General features: G+C 49.6%; 1 long non-coding RNA gene across 1 annotated transcript; it reads right to left on the bottom strand.

Annotated features, from left to right (window-relative positions):
* Positions 1–2,728: 2,728 nt before the first annotated feature.
* LOC126913514 (uncharacterized) lies at positions 2,729–15,212 on the bottom strand. The gene is made up of 3 exons (XR_007708955.1): positions 15,106–15,212; positions 5,044–5,458; positions 2,729–2,845 (listed from the first exon to the last, which is right to left on the bottom strand). It is a non-coding gene; the product is annotated as an uncharacterized LOC126913514 (long non-coding RNA).
* Between the last annotated feature and the right edge of the window lie 5,079 nt (positions 15,213–20,291).

The raw sequence follows: 20,291 nt of genomic DNA, 5'->3' as shown, positions 1-20,291 counted from the left end.
ATGCCCGGGAGCTACCTTTGCCTCCACCACATTGTACTTAGGAAAAATTCTCTGTCACCTGCACAAGTTCTGGATAAAAGCAGCATACCCGTATGGGGTATCTACCTGAACTTTGGCCAAATTGGGAAGTACGTGCATGCCCAGTAGCTACCCGTTCCTCCTCCCAGGCATACTTGGTGAAATTTTGGGGCCTCTTCCGGAGAGAGAGGGACTTGTGGATTCGGTCCGCAGACCCCTTCAGGCTTGGTACCAAGAACTTTGGCCAATTTTTGGAGGGGAGGTTCCTGCCCTGGGCTACCTTCACTTCCGCTGATCAGGATTTGAAAAACTTTTGGGCTAGCTCCCAATACAGAACTGCTTGTCAATACCACCGAAGACCCCTCCGCCTTAAGTCCCTCACAATTTTGGCTCTACTTTGGAGGGAGCTGCATGCCTGCTAGCTACCATTGCCTCCTCCAGGGAAGCTTCTGCAAATGTTGGGGATTCTGCCTGAGACACATTTAGCTCTGGGGACCAGCTGCAAAGCCCTTCAGGGCAGGGACACCACAACTTTGGACAAGTTTAGACGGAACTGTATGCCTGGTAGCTACCCTTGCCTTCTCACCTCGGCATGCTTCTAGAAAAAAGATTTGCTTCCTCCAAGAGAGGTTTTTTTCTTTGTGGATCCTAAACTTGGATCCCTCTAGGCTAGGTAACAGAGAATTTTGGCTAATTTGGAGGTTGCTACATGCCCGGGAGCTACCTTTGCCTCCACCACATTGTACTTAGGAAAAATTCTCTGTCACCTGCACAAGTTCTGGAAAAGCAGCATACCCGTATGGGGTGATTTGTTACTGCCTGTGTCTGCATGTCCTGTAGCTCTCCTCCCGGATTAGCTCAAATTGCACGGAGCTTCCCCAGAGAGAGGGACTTTTTCTCCATTTCTTGACGTCTGGTTCTGTTTGCCCCTTAAGGCTCTTTCCAAGCATTTCATTGAGCCTTTCCTTTTGGCATTCTCTGAACAGAGCTGAAACCTCGGTTGCTGCCTCAAACTCCTCCAAGGCTGTTGCTCTAGTTCGTTTGTGTCCCTTCGGTGTACGTTCCCAACCCTGCAACAATGGAATAGACAGTTTTGTTGGATTTGTTTTGTTTGGTTGTTTCTTTTCATTATGACCTTTTCTTTCTTTGGTCTTTCCTTCAATCCTACCACTTTTGTTACTTTGAATCCTCCTCTTAGTTTTGTTGTTTCTTTGCTTTTTTCAGACATCAGCAACCGACCCCGTTTTCCCTGTGCACTGCCTCCCTCACAGAATCCTACAATGGCTGGGGTTGGAAGGCCCTTAAAGACCATCCAGCTCGAGCCCACCTGCACTGGTGCCCCAGGACCCTGTTGGGAGCCGCAGGGCTGGGCTGGGGCCAGCTCTGGCTTGAGGGTGACTGAGGCTGTGCCTGTCAGCCCTGCAGTGGGACATGGCGGTTGCCTAGCACCACTGTGGGTCACAATATGCACTGCCCCTGACAGCACAGGGCTGCCATGTGCTCACGGTCCCTGTCCTTGGCTTCCAACGAGCTGGGTCCCCATGCTTGGTCCTGAGCGAGGTGGTGCATGTGCGAGTCCATGAGTCCCCAAGTGCCACAGGGCGGACTTCTCACTCTTTCCCCTGGAGCTGAACACTCTCTTTTGGTTCCACCACACCTGTGCCCCTGAGAAGCTCCACATCCATGACGTCCATGGCCCAGCTCTCTCGAGCTCACGGCTGGGCTGTCCTGCCCCAGGGGGTCCTGCCAGCTGCCTGGAGCACACTGGAAAAGTTTGGCCTACATGCCTTAGTTCTCAACAAAAGCAGCATACCCACGGTGTGCCAAACCCTCTCTGGGCAGCAGAACAGAATCTTGAAGTCTGCGGTGCCCAAACTGAAACCTTTTTCTTCATTCTTTATAAAATGAACATTAAAGTTAACTCTTAACAAGATCATGAGATTAAGGAAGTACATGCTAAACATAGAAGACTATAATACTCAACTTTTTGCCCAAATTATGCTCATTGTCATCCCAGGGTGGGACACATAAGCTTAGGATATAAAAGTGTTAGCAGGTAGTGGCTGAAAAAATGCATGATAGGAAAACCTTAGAGTGAGGAAAAAAGGGAGAGCTGGGGGAGGTTGGGCGGAGGGAAGAGAAGAAATAATTGAAAACCTAGAAGAGGCAGTCGATGTTCTGTGCTCCTTTCCACCAAGACAGGGACACCTCCTTGGTAAGCTCTGCACCTTCACCTTCACTTTGGTGAGGAATACCTGCGATAGCATTTATTCGTTTAGAAATGGATCCTAACTGCCTTTTGGGTTAGGGCATAGATTCATTTTAGCTGCCTATTTGGAGTGGAATAGACCCACAAGAAAGAGGAGCTACCCTTGCCATGAAGACCTCAGGGTTCTCCGATTTGGCTGCATCTGTTCCAAAACCAGCCTGCATACAAGCCATGCAGGAGAGGGATCTCTTACGGAGATCCCCAAAGCTAGCCCTGATGCCCACTGGCAACCGGTTAACTCCCCCTTATCTGTGGCCTCCCAGACACCATAAAGACACATGTAGCTACTGTTCAAGACCTGACACAAACTGCCTGTGCTATGAATACTGCCCTGGATGCCACACAGCTGGCTGATCTTGTTTGCCAAAACTTTGTGGCTACCTCCACATACGATTTTGTCTGGGATCCTCTGCTCAGATCGCTTCAGGGTAGGTACCTGACAACTTTGGCCAATTTTGGAGGGAGGTTCCTGCCTGGGTACCTTCACTTCCCTTCGCTGATCAGGATTTGAAAAACTTTCAACCTAGCTCCCAATACAGAACTGCTTGTCAATACCACCTGGAAGACCCCTCCGCGTTAAGTCCCTCACAATTTTGGCTCTACTTTGGAGGGAGCTGCATGCCTGCTAGCTACCATTGCCTCCTCCAGGGAAGCTTCTGCAAATGTTGGGGATTCTTCCTGAGACACATTTAGCTCTGGGTACCAGCTGCAAAGCCCTTCAGGGCAGGGACACCACAACTTTGGACAAGTTTAGACGGAACTGTATGCCTGGTAGCTACCCTTGCCTTCTCACCTCGGCATGCTTCTAGAAAAAAGATTTGGCTTCCTCCAAGAGAGATTTTTTCTTTGTGGATCCTAAACTTGGATCCCTCTAGGCTAGGTAACAGAGAATTTTGCTAATTTGGAGGTTGCTACATGCCCGGGAGCTACCTTTGCCTCCACCACATTGTACTTAGGAAAAATTCTCTGTCACCTGCACAAGTTCTGGAAAAGCAGCATACCCGTATGGGGTATCTACCTGAACTTTGGCCAAATTGGGAAGTACGTGCATGCCCAGTAGCTACCCGTTCCTCCTCCCAGGCATACTTGGTGAAATTTTGGGGCCTCTTCCGGAGAGAGAGGGACTTGTGGGATTCGGTCCGCAGACCCCTTCAGGCTTGGTACCTGAGAACTTTGGCCCAATTTTGGAGGGAGGTTCCTGCCTGGGTACCTTCACTTCCCTTCGCTGATCAGGATTTGAAAAACTTTTGACCTAGCTCCCAATACAGAACTGCTTGTCAATACCACCGAAGACCCCTCCTGCCTTAAGTCCCTCACAATTTTGGCTCTACTTTGGAGGGAGCTGCATGCCTGCTAGCTACCATTGCCTCCTCCAGGGAAGCTTCTGCAAATGTTGGGGATTCTGCCTGAGACACATTTAGCTCTGGGGACCAGCTGCCTGCACTGGTTGCCAAAAGCCCTTCAGGGCAGGGACACCACAACTTTGGACAAGTTTAGAGGAACTGTATGCCTGGTAGCTACCCTTGCCTTCTCACCTCGGCATGCTTCTAGAAAAAAGATTTGGCTTCCTCCAAGAGAGATTTTTCTTTGTGGATCCTAAACTCGGATCCCTCTAGGCTAGGTAACAGAGAATTTTGGCTAATTTGGAGGTTGCTACATGCCCGGGAGCTACCTTTGCCTCCACCACATTGTACTTAGGAAAAATTCTCTGTCACCTGCACAAGTTCTGGAAAAGCAGCATACCCGTATGGGGTATCTACCTGAACTTTGGCCAAATTGGGAAGTACGTGCATGCCCAGTAGCTACCCGTTCCTCCTCCCAGGCATACTTGGTGAAATTTTGGGCCTCTTCCGGAGAGAGAGGGACTTGTGGATTCGGTCCGCAGACCCCTTCAGGCTTGGTACCCAAGAACTTTGGCCAATTTTGGAGGGAGGTTCCTGCCTGGGTACCTTCACTTCCCTTCGCTGATCAGGATTTGAAAAACTTTTGGGCTAGCTCCCAATACAGAACTGCTTGTCAATACCACCTGAAGACCCCTCCGCCTTAAGTCCCTCACAATTTTGGCTCTACTTTGGAGGGAGCTGCATGCCTGCTAGCTACCATTGCCTCCTCCAGGGAAGCTTCTGCAAATGTTGGGGATTCTGCCTGAGACACATTTAGCTCTGGGGACCAGCTGCAAAAGCCCTTCAGGGCAGGGACACCACAACTTTGGACAAGTTTAGACGGAAGTGTATGCCTGGTAGCTACCCTTGCCTTCTCACCTCGGCATGCTTCTAGAAAAAAGATTTGGCTTCCTCCAAGAGAGATTTTTTCTTTGTGGGATCCTAAACTCGGATCCCTCTAGGCTAGGTAACAGAGAATTTTGGCTAATTTGGAGGTTGCTACATGCCCGGGAGCTACCTTTGCCTCCACCACATTGTACTTAGGAAAAATTCTCTGTCACCTGCACAAGTTCTGGAAAAAGAGCAGCATACCCGTATGGGGTATCTACCTGAACTTTGGCCAAATTGGGAAGTACGTGCATGCCCAGTAGCTACCCGTTCCCTCCCAGGCATACTTGGTGAAATTTTGGGGCCTCTTCCGGAGAGAGAGGGACTTGTGGATTCGGTCCGCAGACCCCTTCAGGCTTGGTACCCAAGAACTTTGGCCAATTTTGGAGGGAGGTTCCTGCCTGGGTACCTTCACTTCCCTTCGCTGATCAGGATTTGAAAAACTTTTGGGCTAGCTCCCAATACAGAACTGCTTGTCAATACCACCGGAAGACCCCTCCGCCTTAAGTCCCTCACAATTTTGGCTCTACTTTGGAGGGAGCTGCATGCCTGCTAGCTACCATTGCCTCCTCCAGGGAAGCTTCTGCAAATGTTGGGGATTCTGCCTGAGACACATTTAGCTCTGGGGACCAGCTGCAAAGCCCTTCAGGGCAGGGACACCACAACTTTGGACAAGTTTAGACGGAAGTGTATGCCTGGTAGCTACCCTTGCCTTCTCACCTCGGCATGCTTCTAGAAAAAAGATTTGGCTTCCTCCAAGAGAGGTTTTTTCTTTGTGGATCCTAAACTCGGATCCCTCTAGGCTAGGTAACAGAGAATTTTGGCTAATTTGGAGGTTGCTACATGCCCGGGAGCTACCTTTGCCTCCACCACATTGTACTTAGGAAAAATTCTCTGTCACCTGCACAAGTTCTGGAAAAGCAGCATACCCGTCTGCTTCTACCTGAACCTTGTGTCTGCAAATGTCCTGAAGTAGCATCCAGTAGCTTAGCTCAAATTGCACGGAGCTTCCCCAAATTTTTGGCCTCTCCATTTCTTGACGTCTGGATTCGTTTGCCCCTTCAGGCTCTTTCCAAACATTTCCATTGAGCCCTTCCTTTTGGCATTCTCTGAACAGAGCTGAAACCTCGGGTTGCTGCCTCAAACTCCTCCAAGGCTGTTGCTCTAGTTCGTTTGTGTCCATCGGTGTACGTTCCCAACCCTGCAACAATGGAATAGACAGTTTTTGTTGGATTTTGTTTTGTTTGGTTGTTTCTTTTCATTATGGCCTTTTCTTTCTTTGGTCTTTCCTTCAATCCTACCACTTCTTGTACTTTGAATCCTCCTCTTAGTTTTGTTGTTTCTTTGCTTTTTTCAGACATCAGCAACCGACCCCGTTTTCCCTGTGCACTGCCTCCCTCAGGGCAGAATCCTACAATGGCTGGGGTTGGAAGGGACCTTAAAGACCATCCAGCCGAGCCCACCTGCACTGGTGCCCCAGGACCCTGCTTGGGAGCCACAGGGCTGGGCTGGGGCCAGCTCTGGCTTGAGGGTGACTGAGGCTGTGCCTGTCAGCCCTGCAGTGGGACATGGCGGTTGCCTAGCACCACTGTGGGTCACAATATGCACTGCCCCTGACAGCACAGGGCTGCCATGTGCTCACGGTCCCTGTCCTTGGCTTCCCAACGAGCTGGGTCCCCATGCTTGGTCCTGAGCGAGGTGGTGCATGTGCGAGTCCATGAGTCCCCAAGTGCCACAGGGCGGACTTCTCACTCTTTCCCTGGAGCTGAACACTCTCTTTTGGTTCCACCATACCTGTGCCCCTGAGAAGCTCCACATCCATGACGTCCATGGCCCAGCTCTCTCGAGCTCACGGCTGGGCTGTCCTGCCCCAGGGGGTCCTGACAGCTGCCTGGAGCACACTGGAAAAGTTTGGCCTACATGCCTTAGTTCTCAACAAAAGCAGCATACCCACGGTGTGCCAAACCCTCTCTTGGGATTAAACTCCGCAGATCCCTCTAGCAGAACAGAATCTTGAAGTCTGCGGTGCCCAAACCTGAAACCTTTTTCTTCATTCTTTATAAAAAAAAACATTAAAGTTAACTCTTAACAAGACAATGAGATTAAGGAAGTACATGCTAAACATAGAAGACTATAATACTCAACTTTTTGCCCAAATTATGCTCATTGTCATCCCAGGGTGGGACACATAAGCTTAGGATATAAAAGTGTTAGCAGGTAGTGGTGAAAAAATTCATGATAGGAAAACCTTAGCCTGAGGAAAAAGGGAGAGCTGGGGAGGGGGGGCGGAGGGGGAAGAAATAATTGAAAACCTAGAAGAGGCAGTCGATGTTCTGTGCTCCTTCTCCACCAAGAAAGGGACACCTCCTTGGTAAGCTCTGCACCTTCACCTTCACTTTGGTGAGGAAGTACCTGCGATAGCATTTATACGTTTAGAAATGTGTTAACTGCCTTTTGGGTTAGTGGCATAGATTCATTTTAGCTGCCTATCGGGTCAAAGGAATAGGGCCACAAGAAAGAGGAGAATCCCTTGTCATGAAGACCTCAGGGTTCTCCGATTTGGCTGCATCTGTTCAAAACCAGCCTGCATTGGCAAGCCATGCAGGAGAAGGATCCTTACGGAGATCCCCAAAGAGCTAGCCCTGATTCAACTGGCAAGGTTAACTCCCCTTATCTGTGGCCTCCAGACACCATAAAGACCCATCACAGTAGCTACCATACCCTTCAAGACCACACACAAACTGCCTGTGCTATGGAATACGCCCTGCATGCCCAGTAGCTGGTTCCTCCTCCCATCTTGTTTGCCAAAACTTTGTGGCCTACTTCCACATACAGGGATTTGGATTCTGGGATCCTCTGCTCAGATCCTTCAGGGTAGGTACCTGACAACTTTGGCCAATTTTGGAGGGAGGTTCCTGCCTGGGTACCTTCACTTCCCTTCGCTGATCAGGATTTTGAAAAACTTTTGGCCTAGCTCCCAATACAGAACTGCTTGTCAATACCACCGGAAGACCCCTCCGCCTTAAGTCCCTCACAATTTTGGCTCTACTTTGGAGGGAGCTGCATGCCTGCTAGCTACCATTGCCTCCTCCAGGGAAGCTTCTGCAAATGTTGGGGATTCTGCCTGAGACACATTTAGCTCTGGGGACCAGCTGCAAAGCCCTTCAGGGCAGGGACACCACAACTTTGGACAAGTTTAGACGGAAGTGTATGCCTGGTAGCTACACCTTGCCTTCTCACCTCGGCATGCTTCTAGAAAAAAGATTTGGCTTCCTCCAAGAGAGATTTTTTCTTTGTGGATCCTAAACTCGGATCCCTCTAGGCTAGGTAACAGAGAATTTTGGCTAATTTGGAGGTTGCTACATGCCCGGGAGCTACCTTTGCCTCCACCACATTGTACTTAGGAAAAATTCTCTGTCACCTGCACAAGTTCTGGAAAAGCAGCATACCCGTATGGGTATCTACCTGAACTTTGGCCAAATTGGGAAGTACGTGCATGCCCAGTAGCTACCCGTTCCTCCTCCCAGGCATACTTGGTGAAATTTTGGGGCCTCTTCCGGAGAGAGAGGGACTTGTGGATTCGGTCCGCAGACCCCTTCAGGCTTTTACCCAAGAACTTTGGCCAATTTTGGAGGGAGGTTCCTGCCTGGGTACCTTCACTTCCCTTCGCTGATCATGATTTGAAAAACTTTGTGACTAGCTCCAATACAGAAACTGCTTGTCAATACCACCGGAAGACCCTCCGCCTTAAGTCCCTCACAATTTTGGCTCTACTTTGGAGGGAGCTGCATGCCTGCTAGCTACCATTGCCTCCTCCAGGGAAGCTTCTGCAAATGTTGGGGATTCTGCCTGAGACACATTTAGCTCTGGGGACCAGCTGCAAAGCCCTTCAGGGCAGGGACACCACAACTTTGGACAAGTTTAGACGGAACTGTATGCCTGGTAGCTACCCTTGCCTTCTCACCTCGGCATGCTTCTAGAAAAAAGATTTGGCTTCCGCCAAGAGAGAGTTTTTTCTTTGTGGATCCTAAACTCGGATCCCTCTAGGCTAGGTAACAGAGAATTTTGGCTAATTTGGAGGTTGCTACATGCCCGGGAGCTACCTTTGCCTCCACCACATTGTACTTAGGAAAAATTCTCTGTCACCTGCACAAGTTCTGGAAAAGCAGCATACCCGTATGGGGTATCTACCTGAACTTTGGCCAAATTGGGAAGTACGTGCATGCCCAGTAGCTACCCGTTCCTCCTCCCAGGCATACTTGGTGAAATTTGGGGCCTCTTCCGGAGAGAGAGGGACTTGTGGATTCGGTCCGCAGACCCCTTCAGGCTTGGTACCCAAGAACTTTGGCCAATTTTGGAGGGAGGTTCCTGCCTGGGTACCTTCACTTCCCTTCGCTGATCATGGATTTGAAAAACTTTTGGGCTAGCTCCCAATACAGAACTGCTTGTCAATACCACTGAAGACCCCTCCGCGTTAAGTCCCTCACAATTTTGGCTCTACTTTGGAGGGAGCTGCATGCCTGCTAGCTACCATTGCCTCCTCCAGGGAAGCTTCTGCAAATGTTGGGGATTCTGCCTGAGACACATTTAGCTCTGGGGACCAGCTGCAAAGCCCTTCAGGGCAGGGACACCACAACTTTGGACAAGTTTAGACGGAAGTGTATGCCTGGTAGCTACCCTTGCCTTCTCACCTCGGCATGCTTCTAGAAAAAAGATTTGGCTTCCTCCAAGAGAGATTTTTTCTTTGTGGATCCTAAACTCGGATCCCTCTAGGCTAGGTAACAGAGAATTTTGCTAATTTGGAGGTTGCTACATGCCCGGGAGCTACCTTTGCCTCCACCACATTGTACTTAGGAAAAATTCTCTGTCACCTGCACAAGTTCTGGAAAAGCAGCATACCCGTCTGCTTATTTGTTACCTGCCTGTGTCTGCATGTCCTGTAGCTCTCACGGATTAGCTCAAATTGCACGGAGCTTCCCCAGCTTTTTCTCCATTTCTTGAGTCTGGTTCTGTTTGCCCCTTAAGGCTCTTTCCAAGCATTTCATTGAGCCTTTCCTTTGGCATTCTCTGAACAGAGCTGAAACCTCGGGTTGCTGCCTCAAACTCCTCCAAGGCTGTTGCTCTAGTTCGTTTGTGTCCATCGGTGTACGTTCCCAACCCTGCAACAATGGAATAGACAGTTTTTGTTGGATTTTGTTTTGTTTGGTTGTTTCTTTTCATTATGACCTTTTCTTTCTTTGGTCTTTCCTTCAATCCTACCACTTTGTTACTTTGAATCCTCCTCTTAGTTTTGTTGTTTCTTTGCTTTTTTCAGACATCAGCAACCGACCCCGTTTTCCCTGTGCACTGCCTCCCTCACAGAATCCTACAATGGCTGGGGTTGGAAGGGCCCTTAAGACCATCCAGCTCGAGCCAAAAGCCCTGCACTGGTGCCCCAGGACCCTCTTGGGAGCACAGGGCTGGGCTGGGGCCAGCTCTGGCTTGAGGGTGACTGAGGCTGTGCCTGTCAGCCCTGCAGTGGGACATGGCGGTTGCCTAGCACCACTGTGGGTCACAATATGCACTGCCCCTGACAGCACAGGGCTGCCATGTGCTCACGGTCCCTGTCCTTGGCTTCCCAACGAGCTGGGTCCCCATGCTTGGTCCTGAGCGAGGTGGTGCATGTGCGAGTCCATGAGTCCCCAAGTGCCACAGGGCGGACTTCTCACTCTTTCCCCTGGAGCTGAACACTCTCTTTTGGTTCCACCATACCTGTGCCCCTGAGAAGCTCCACATCCATGACGTCCATGGCCCAGCTCTCTCGAGCTCACGGCTGGGCTGTCCTGCCCCAGGGGGTCCTGCCAGCTGCCTGGAGCACACTGGAAAAGTTTGGCCTACATGCCTTAGTTCTCAACAAAAGCAGCATACCCACGGTGTGCCAAACCCTCTCTGGGCAGCAGAACAGAATCTTGAAGTCTGCGGTGCCCAAACTGAAACCTTTTTCTTCATTCTTTATAAAATGAACATTAAAGTTAACTCTTAACAAGACAATGAGATTAAGGAAGTACATGCTAAACATAGAAGACTATAATACTCAACTTTTTGCCCAAATTATGCTCATTGTTTCCCAGGGTGGGACACCTGCTTAGGATATAAAAGTGTTAGCAGGTAAGTGGTGAAAAAATTTGGGGAAAACCTTAGAGTGAGGAAAAAAGGGAGAGCTGGGGAGGGGGGGCGGAGGGGAGAAGAAATAATTGAAAACCTAGAAGAGGCAGTCGATGTTCTGTGCTCCTTCTCCACCAAGACAGGGACACCTCCTTGGTAAGCTCTGCACCTTCACCTTCACTTTGGTGAGGAATACCTGCGATAGCATTTATACGTTTAGAAATGTGTTAACTGCCTTTTGGGTTAGTGGCATAGATTCATTTTAGCTGCCTATCGGGTCAGTGGCAATAGACCCACAAGAAAGAGGAGAATTTGTCATGAAGACCTCAGGGTTCTCCGATTTGGCTGCATCTGTTCAATCCCAGCCTGCATACAAGCCAATTTTGCAGGAGAAGGATCTCTTGCCCGGAGATCCCCAAAGCCTAGCCCATTCAACTGGCAAGGTTAAAAATCCCCCTTATCTGTGGCCTCCAAGACACCATAAAAGACACCCTATGTAGCTACTGTACCTGACCACACACAAACTGCCTGTGCTATGAATACTGCCCTGGATGCCACACAGCTGGCTGATCTTGTTTGCCAAAACTTTGTGGCTACCTCCACATACAGATTTTGTCTGGGATCCTCTGCTCAGATCGCTTCAGGGTAGGTACCTGACAACTTTGGCCAATTTTGGAGGGAGGTTCCTGCCTGGGTACCTTCACTTCCCTTCGCTGATCAGGATTTGAAAAACTTTCAACCTAGCTCCCAATACAGAACTGCTTGTCAATACCACCGAAGACCCCTCCGCGTTAAGTCCCTCACAATTTTGGCTCTACTTTGGAGGGAGCTGCATGCCTGCTAGCTACCATTGCCTCCTCCAGGGAAGCTTCTGCAAATGTTGGGGATTCTGCCTGAGACACATTTAGCTCTGGGGACCAGCTGCAAAGCCCTTCAGGGCAGGGACACCACAACTTTGGACAAGTTTAGACGGAACTGTATGCCTGGTAGCTACCCTTGCCTTCTCACCTCGGCATGCTTCTAGAAAAAAGATTTGGCTTCCTCCAAGAGAGGTTTTTTCTTTGTGGATCCTAAACTCGGATCCCTCTAGGCTAGGTAACAGAGAATTTTGGCTAATTTGGAGGTTGCTACATGCCCGGGAGCTACCTTTGCCTCCACCACATTGTACTTAGGAAAAATTCTCTGTCACCTGCACAAGTTCTGGAAAAAGCAGCATACCCGTATGGGGTATCTACCTGAACTTTGGCCAAATTGGGAAGTACGTGCATGCCCAGTAGCTACCCGTTCCTCCTCCCAGGCATACTTGGTGAAATTTTGGGGCCTCTTCCGGAGAGAGAGGGACTTGTGGATTCGGTCCGCAGACCCCTTCAGGCTTGGTACCTGAAGAACTTTGGCCAATTTTGGAGGGAGGTTCCTGCCTGGGTACCTTCACTTCCCTTCGCTGATCAGGATTTGAAAAACTTTTGGGCTAGCTCCCAATACAGAACTGCTTGTCAATACCAGCTGAAGACCCCTCCGCCTTAAGTCCCTCACAATTTTGGCTCTACTTTGGAGGGAGCTGCATGCCTGCTAGCTACCATTGCCTCCTCCAGGGAAGCTTCTGCAAATGTTGGGGATTCTGCCTGAGACACATTTAGCTCTGGGGACCAGCTGCAAAGCCCTTCAGGGCAGGGACACCACAACTTTGGACAAGTTTAGACGGAAGTGTATGCCTGGTAGCTACCCTTGCCTTCTCACCTCGGCATGCTTCTAGAAAAAAAGATTTGGCTTCCTCCAAGAGAGATTTTTTCTTTGTGGATCCTAAACTCGGATCCCTCTAGGCTAGGTAACAGAGAATTTTGGCTAATTTGGAGGTTGCTACATGCCCGGGAGCTACCTTTGCCTCCACCACATTGTACTTAGGAAAAATTCTCTGTCACCTGCACAAGTTCTGGAAAAGCAGCATACCCGTCTGGGGTATCTACCTGCCTGTGTCTGCATGTCCTGTAGCTCTCACGGATTAGCTCAAATTGCACGGAGCTTCCCCAGCTTTTTTCTCCATTTCTTGACGTCTGGTTCTGTTTGCCCCTTAAGGCCTTTCCAAGCATTTCATTGAGCCCTTCCTTTTGGCATTCTCTGAACAGAGCTGAAACCTCGGGTTGCTGCCTCAAACTCCTCCAAGGCTGTTGCTCTAGTTCGTTTGTGTCCATCGGTGTACGTTCCCAACCCTGCAACAATGGAATAGACAGTTTTTGTTGGATTTTGTTTTGGTTGGTTGTTTCTTTTCATTATGACCTTTTCTTTCTTTGGTCTTTCCTTCAATCCTACCACTTTGTTACTTTGAATCCTCCTCTTAGTTTTGTTGTTTCTTTGCTTTTTTCAGGGACATCAGCAACCGACCCCGTTTTCCCTGTGCACTGCCTCCCTCAAGAATCCTACAATGGCTGGGGTTGGAAGGGCCTTAAAGACCATCCAGCTCGAGCCCACCTGCACTGGTGCCCCAGGACCCTCTTGGGAGCCACAGGGCTGGGCTGGGGCCAGCTCTGGCTTGAGGGTGACTGAGGCTGTGCCTGTCAGCCCTGCAGTGGGACATGGCGGTTGCCTAGCACCACTGTGGGTCACAATATGCACTGCCCCTGACAGCACAGGGCTGCCATGTGCTCACGGTCCCTGTCCTTGGCTTCCCAACGAGCTGGGTCCCCATGCTTGGTCCTGAGCGAGGTGGTGCATGTGCGAGTCCATGAGTCCCCAAGTGCCACAGGGCGGACTTAGGACTCTTTCCCCTGGAGCTGAACACTCTCTTTTGGTTCCACCATACCTGTGCCCCTGAGAAGCTCCACATCCATGACGTCCATGGCCCAGCTCTCTCGAGCTCACGGCTGGGCTGTCCTGCCCCAGGGGGTCCTGACAGCTGCCTGGAGCACACTGGAAAAGTTTGGCCTACATGCCTTAGTTCTCAACAAAAGCAGCATACCCACGGTGTGCCAAACCCTCTCTGGGCAGCAGAACAGAATCTTGAAGTCTGCGGTGCCCAAACTGAAACCTTTTTTCTTCATTCTTTATAAAATGAACATTAAAGTTAACTCTTAACAAGACAATGAGATTAAGGAAGTACATGCTAAACATAGAAGACTATAATACTCAACTTTTTGCCCAAATTATGCTCATTGTCATGCCTGGGTAGGACCATTGCTTCCAGGATATAAAAGTGTTAGCAAATGGTAGTGGTGAAAAAATTCATGATAGGAAAACCTTAGAGTGAGGGGACCAGGGAGAGCTTCAGGGGGGGGCGGAGGGGAGAAGAACTTTGGAAAACCTAGAAGGGAGGCAGTCGATGCCTGTAGCTCCTTCTCCACCAAGACAGGCACTTTTGGTAAGCTCTGCACCTTCACCTTCACTTTGGTTTGGAATACCTGCGATAGAGATTTTTACTTTAGGAATGTGTTAACTGCCTTTTGGGTTAGTGGCATAGATTTTGCCATTTTAGCTGCCTATCGGGTCAGTGGAATAGCCCACACTTAGGAGGAGAATCCCTTGTCATGAAGACCTCAGGGTTCTCCGATTTGGCTGCATCTGTTCCAAAACCAGCCTGCATACAAGCAAGCAAAGTTTGGCCAAATTCAGAACTGCAAGGAGAAGGATCTCTTACGGAGATCCCCAAAGCTAGCCCTGATTCAACTGGCAAGCATACTCCCCCTTATCTGTGGCCTCCCAGACACCATAAAGACACATGTAGCTACTGTTCAAGACCACACACAAACTGCCTGTGCTATGAATACTGCCCTGGATGCCACACAGCTGGCTGATCTTGTTTGCCAAAACTTTGTGGCTACCTCCACATACAGATTTTGTCTGGGATCCTCTGCTCAGATCGCTTCAGGGTAGGTACCTGACAACTTTGGCCAATTTTGGAGGGAGGTTCCTGCCTGGGTACCTTCACTTCCCTTCGCTGATCAGGATTTGAAAAACTTTCAACCTAGCTCCCAATACAGAACTGCTTGTCAATACCACCGAAGACCCCTCCGCGTTAAGTCCCTCACAATTTTGGCTCTACTTTGGAGGGAGCTGCATGCCTGCTAGCTACCATTGCCTCCTCCAGGGAAGCTTCTGCAAATGTTTGGGGATTCTGCCTGAGACACATTTAGCTCTGGGGACCAGCTGCAAAGCCCTTCAGGGCAGGGACACCACAACTTTGGACAAGTTTAGACGGAAGTGTATGCCTGGTAGCTACCCTTGCCTTCTCACCTCGGCATGCTTCTAGAAAAAAGATTTGGCTTCCTCCAAGAGAGGTTTTTTCTTTGTGGATCCTAAACTCGGATCCCTCTAGGCTAGGTAACAGAGAATTTTGCTAATTTGGAGGTTGCTACATGCCCGGGAGCTACCTTTGCCTCCACCACATTGTACTTAGGAAAAATTCTCTGTCACCTGCACAAGTTCTGGAAAAGCAGCATACCCGTATGGGGTATCTACCTGAACTTTGGCCAAATTGGGAAGTACGTGCATGCCCAGTAGCTACCCGTTCCTCCTCCCAGGCATACTTGGTGAAATTTTTTGGCCTCTTCCGAGAGAGAGGGACTTGTGGATTCGGTCCGCAGACCCCTTCAGGCTTGGTACCCAAGAACTTGGCCAATTTTGGAGGGAGGTTCCTGCCTGGGTACCTTCACTTCCCTTCGCTGATCAGGATTTGAAAAACTTTTGGGCCTAGCTCCCAATACAGAACTGCTTGTCAATACAGCTGAAGACCCCTCCGCGTTAAGTCCCTCACAATTTTGGCTCTACTTTGGAGGGAGCTGCATGCCTGCTAGCTACCATTGCCTCCTCCAGGGAAGCTTCTGCAAATGTTGGGGATTCTGCCTGAGACACATTTAGCTCTGGGGACCAGCTGCAAAGCCCTTCAGGGCAGGGACACCACAACTTTGGACAAGTTTAGACGGAACTGTATGCCTGGTAGCTACCCTTGCCTTCTCACCTCGGCATGCTTCTAGAAAAAAGATTTGGCTTCCTCCAAGAGAGGTTTTTTCTTTGTGGATCCTAAACTCGGATCCCTCTAGGCTAGGTAACAGAGAATTTTGGCTAATTTGGAGGTTGCTACATGCCCGGGAGCTACCTTTGCCTCCACCACATTGTACTTAGGAAAAATTCTCTGTCACCTGCACAAGTTCTGGAAAAGCAGCATACCCGTATGGGGTATCTACCTGAACTTTGGCCAAATGGGAAGTACGTGCATGCCCAGTAGCTACCCGTTCCTCCTCCCAGGCATACTTGGTGAAATTTTTGGGCCTCTTCCGGAGAGAGAGGGACTTGTGGATTCGGTCCGCAGCCAAACTTTGACCCCTTCAGGCTTGGTACCCAAGAACTTTTCCCAATTTTGGAGGGAGGTTCCTGCCTGGGTACCTTCACTTCCCTTCGCTGATCATGTTTTGAAAAACTTTTGGGCTAGCTCCCAATACAGAACTGCTTGTCAATACCACCTGAAGACCCTCCGCCTTAAGTCCCTCACAATTTTGGCTCTACTTTGGAGGGAGCTGCATGCCTGCTAGCTACCATTGCCTCCTCCAGGGAAGCTTCTGCAAATGTTGGGGATTCTGCCTGAGACACATTTAGCTCTGGGGACCAGCTGCAAAGCCCTTCAGGGCAGGGACACCACAACTTTGGACAAGTTTAGACGGAAGTGTATGCCTGGTAGCTACCCTTGCCTTCTCACCTCGGCATGCTTCTAGAAAAAAGATTTGGCTTCCTCCAAGAGAGATTTTTTCTTTGTGGATCCTAAACTCGGATCCCTCTAGGCTAGGTAACAGAGAATTTTGGCTAATTTGGAGGTTGCTACATGCCCGGGAGCTACCTTTGCCTCCACCACATTGTACTTAGGAAAAATTCTCTGTCACCTGCACAAGTTCTGGAAAAGCAGCATACCCGTATGGGGTATCTACCTGAACTTTGGCCAAATTGGAAGTACGTGCATGCCCAGTAGCTACCCGTTCCTCCTCCCAGGCATACTTGGTGAAAATGTTTTGGGGCCTCTTCCGGAGAGAGAGGGACTTGTGGATTCGGTCTGCAGACCCTTCAGGCTTGGTACCCAAGAACTTGGCCAATTTTGGAGGGAGGTTCCTGCCTGGGTACCTTCACTTCCCTTCGCTGATCAGGATTTTGAAAAACTTTTGGGCTAGCTCCAATACAGAACTGCTTGTCAATACCACCTGAAGACCCCTCCGCCTTAAGTCCCTCACAATTTTGGCTCTACTTTGGAGGGAGCTGCATGCCTGCTAGCTACCATTGCCTCCTCCAGGGAAGCTTCTGCAAATGTTGGGGATTCTGCCTGAGACACATTTAGCTCTGGGGACCAGCTGCAAAAGCCCTTCAGGGCAGGGACACCACAACTTTGGACAAGTTTAGACAGGGAAGTGTATGCCTGGTAGCTACCCTTGCCTTCTCACCTCGGCATGCTTCTAGAAAAAAGATTTGGCTTCCTCCAAGAGAGATTTTTTCTTTGTGGATCCTAAACTCGGATCCCTCTAGGCTAGGTAACAGAGAATTTTGGCTAATTTGGAGGTTGCTACATGCCCGGGAGCTACCTTTGCCTCCACCACATTGTACTTAGGAAAAATTTCTCTGTCACCTGCACAAGTTCTGGAAAAAGCAGCATACCCGTCTGCTTTTTGTTACCTGCCTGTGTCTGCATGTCCTGTAGCTCTCACGGATTAGCTCAAATTGCACGGAGGTTCCCCAGCTCCTTCTCATTTCTTGAGTCTGGTTCTTTTGCCCCTTAAGGCTCTTTCCAAGCATTTCATTGACCTTTTTTTGGCATTCTCTGAACAGAGCTCAAACCTCGGGTTGCTGCCTCAAACTCCTCCAAGGCTGTTGGAGGGAGGTTCGTTTGGTCCATCGGTGTACGTTCCCAACCCTGCAACAATGGAATAACAGTTTTGTGGCTATTTTGATTTGTTTGGTTGTTTCTTTTCATTATGACCTTTTCTTTCTTTGGTCTTCCTTCAATCCTACACACTTCTGGTACTTTGAATCCTCCTCTTAGTTTTGGAGCTTCTTGCTTTTTTCAGACATCAGCAACCGACCCCGTTTTCCTTGTGCACTGCCTCCCTCACAGGAATCCTACAATGGCTGGGGATTGGAAGGGCCTTAAAGACCATCCAGCTCGAGCCCACCTGCACTGGTGCCCCAGGACCCTCTTGGGAGCCAGCTGGGGCCAGCTCTGGCTTGAGGGTGACTGAGGCTGTGCCTGTAGCCTGCAGTGGGACCCTGGCGGTTGCCTAGCACCACTGTGGGTCACAATATGCACTGCTGCCTGACAGCACAGGGCTGCCATGTGCTCACGAGTCCCTGTCCTTGGGATCCCAACGAGCTGGGATCCCCTATGCTTGGTAACAGAGAATTTTGGCATGTGCGAGTCCATGAGTCCCCATGCCCAGGGCTACTTCTCCTCTTTCCCATTGGAGCTGGAAAACTTCTCTTTGGTTCCACCTGCACAAGTTCTGGAGAAGCTCCAGCATCCATTGAGGGTCCATGGCCCACCTCTTTGGCTCAAATTGGGCTGTACCATGCCCAGTAGCTACCCGTTGCCTCCTCCCAGGATACTTGGTGGAAAAGTTTGGCCTCATGCCTTAGTTCTCAGAGAAAAGCAGGACATACCCACGGTGTGCCAAACCCTTTCTGGGCAGCAGAACAGAATCTTGAAGTCTGCGGTGCCCAAAGTGAAACTTTTTTCTTCATTCTTTATAAAATGAACATTAAAGTTAACTCTTAACAAGACAATGAGATTTTGGAGGAGGTACATGCCTAAACCATACTTCCCTTCGCTGATCATGATTTGAAAACTTTTTAGCTCCAAATACAGAACTCTTGTCATACCCAGGGTGGGAAGACAAGTCCGCTTAAGTCCCTCACAATTTTGGCCTCTACTTTGGGAGGGAGCTGCATGCCTGCTAGCTACCATTGCCTCCTCCAGGGAAGCTTCTGGGAAATGTTGGGGATTCTTCCTGCGAGACACATTTAGCTCTGGGGACCAGCTGAAAGCCCTTCAGGGCAGGGACCTTCCACAACTTTGGACAAGTTTACAGGGAAGTGTATGCCTGGTAGCTACCCTTGCCTTCTCACCTCGGCATGCTTCTGGAAAAAGATTTGGCTTCCCTCCAAGAGAGATTTTTTTAGAAATGTGAACTAAACTGGATTGGGTAGTAACATAGATTCATCTAATCGGGTCAGTGGAATAGAGCTACCCTTGCCTACATGCTTCTAGAAAAAAGAGGCTTCCTGCGCAAGAAAAGCCCTTACTTTGTGGGGTATCCTAAACTTTCTAGGCTAAATTCAGACCTACATGGGTTGCTACATGCCCGAGCTTTTGCCTCCACCACATTGTACTTAGGAAAAATTCTCTGTCACCTGCACAAGTTCTGGAAAAGCAGCATACCCGTATGGGGTATCTACCTGAACTTTGGCCAAAATTGGGAAGTACGTGCATGCCAGTAGCTACCCGTTCCTCCTCCCAGGCATACTTGGTGAAAACTTGGGGCCTCTCCGGAGAGACAGGGACTTGTGGATTCGGTCCGCAGACCCTTCAGGCTAGGTACCTGAGAACTTTGGCCAATTTTGGAGGGAGGTTCCTGCCTGGGTACCTTCACTTCCCTTCGCTGATCAGGATTTGAAAAACTTTTGGGCTAGCTCCCAATACAGAACTGCTTGTCAATACCACCTGAAGACCTCCGCGTTAAGTCCCTCACAATTTTGGCTCTACTTTGGAGGGAGCTGCATGCCTGCTAGCTACCATTGCCTCCTCCAGGGAAGCTTCTGCAAATGTTGGGGATTCTGCCTGAGACACATTTAGCTCTGGGGACCAGCTGCAAAGCCCTTCAGGGCAGGGACACCACAACTTTGGACAAGTTTAGACGGGAACTGTATGCCTGGTAGCTACCCTTGCCTTCTCACCTCGGCATGCTTCTAGAAAAAAGATTTGGCTTCCTCCAAGAGAGATTTTTTTCTTTGTGGATCCTAAACTCGGATCCCTCTAGGCTAGGTAACAGAGAATTTTGGCTAATTTGGAGGTTGCTACATGCCCGGGAGCTACCTTTGCCTCCACCACATTGTACTTAGGAAAAATTCTCTGTCACCTGCACAAGTTCTGGAAAAGCAGCATACCCGTCTGCTTTTTTGTTACCTGCCTGTGTCTGCATGTCCTGTAGCTCTCACGGATTAGCTCAAATTGCACGGGAGGTTTCCCAGCTTTTTTCTCCATTTCTTGACGGTCTGGTTCTGTTTGCCCCTTAAGGCTCTTTCCAAGCATTTCATTGAGCCTTTCCTTTTGGCATTCTCTGAACAGAGCTGAAACCTCGGGTTGCTGCCTCAAACTCCTCCAAGGCTGTTGCTCTAGTTCGTTTGTGTCCATCGGTGTACGTTCCCAACCCTGCAACAATGGAATAGACAGCTTTTGTTGGATTTTGTTTTGTTTGGTTGTTTCTTTTCATTATGACCTTTTCTTTCTTTGGTCTTCCTTCAATCCTACCACTTTGTTACTTTGAATCCTCCTCTTAGTTTTGTTGTTTCTTTGCTTTTTTCAGACATCAGCAACCGACCCCGTTTTCCCTGTGCACTGCCTCCCCCTC

This window comes from Cygnus atratus, chromosome 17 (genome assembly GCF_013377495.2).
Source record: "Cygnus atratus isolate AKBS03 ecotype Queensland, Australia chromosome 17, CAtr_DNAZoo_HiC_assembly, whole genome shotgun sequence".
NCBI lineage: Eukaryota > Metazoa > Chordata > Aves > Anseriformes > Anatidae > Cygnus > Cygnus atratus.
The sequence above is the reverse complement of the archived record's forward strand: the minus strand, read 5'-3'. Positions and strand labels throughout refer to the sequence as shown.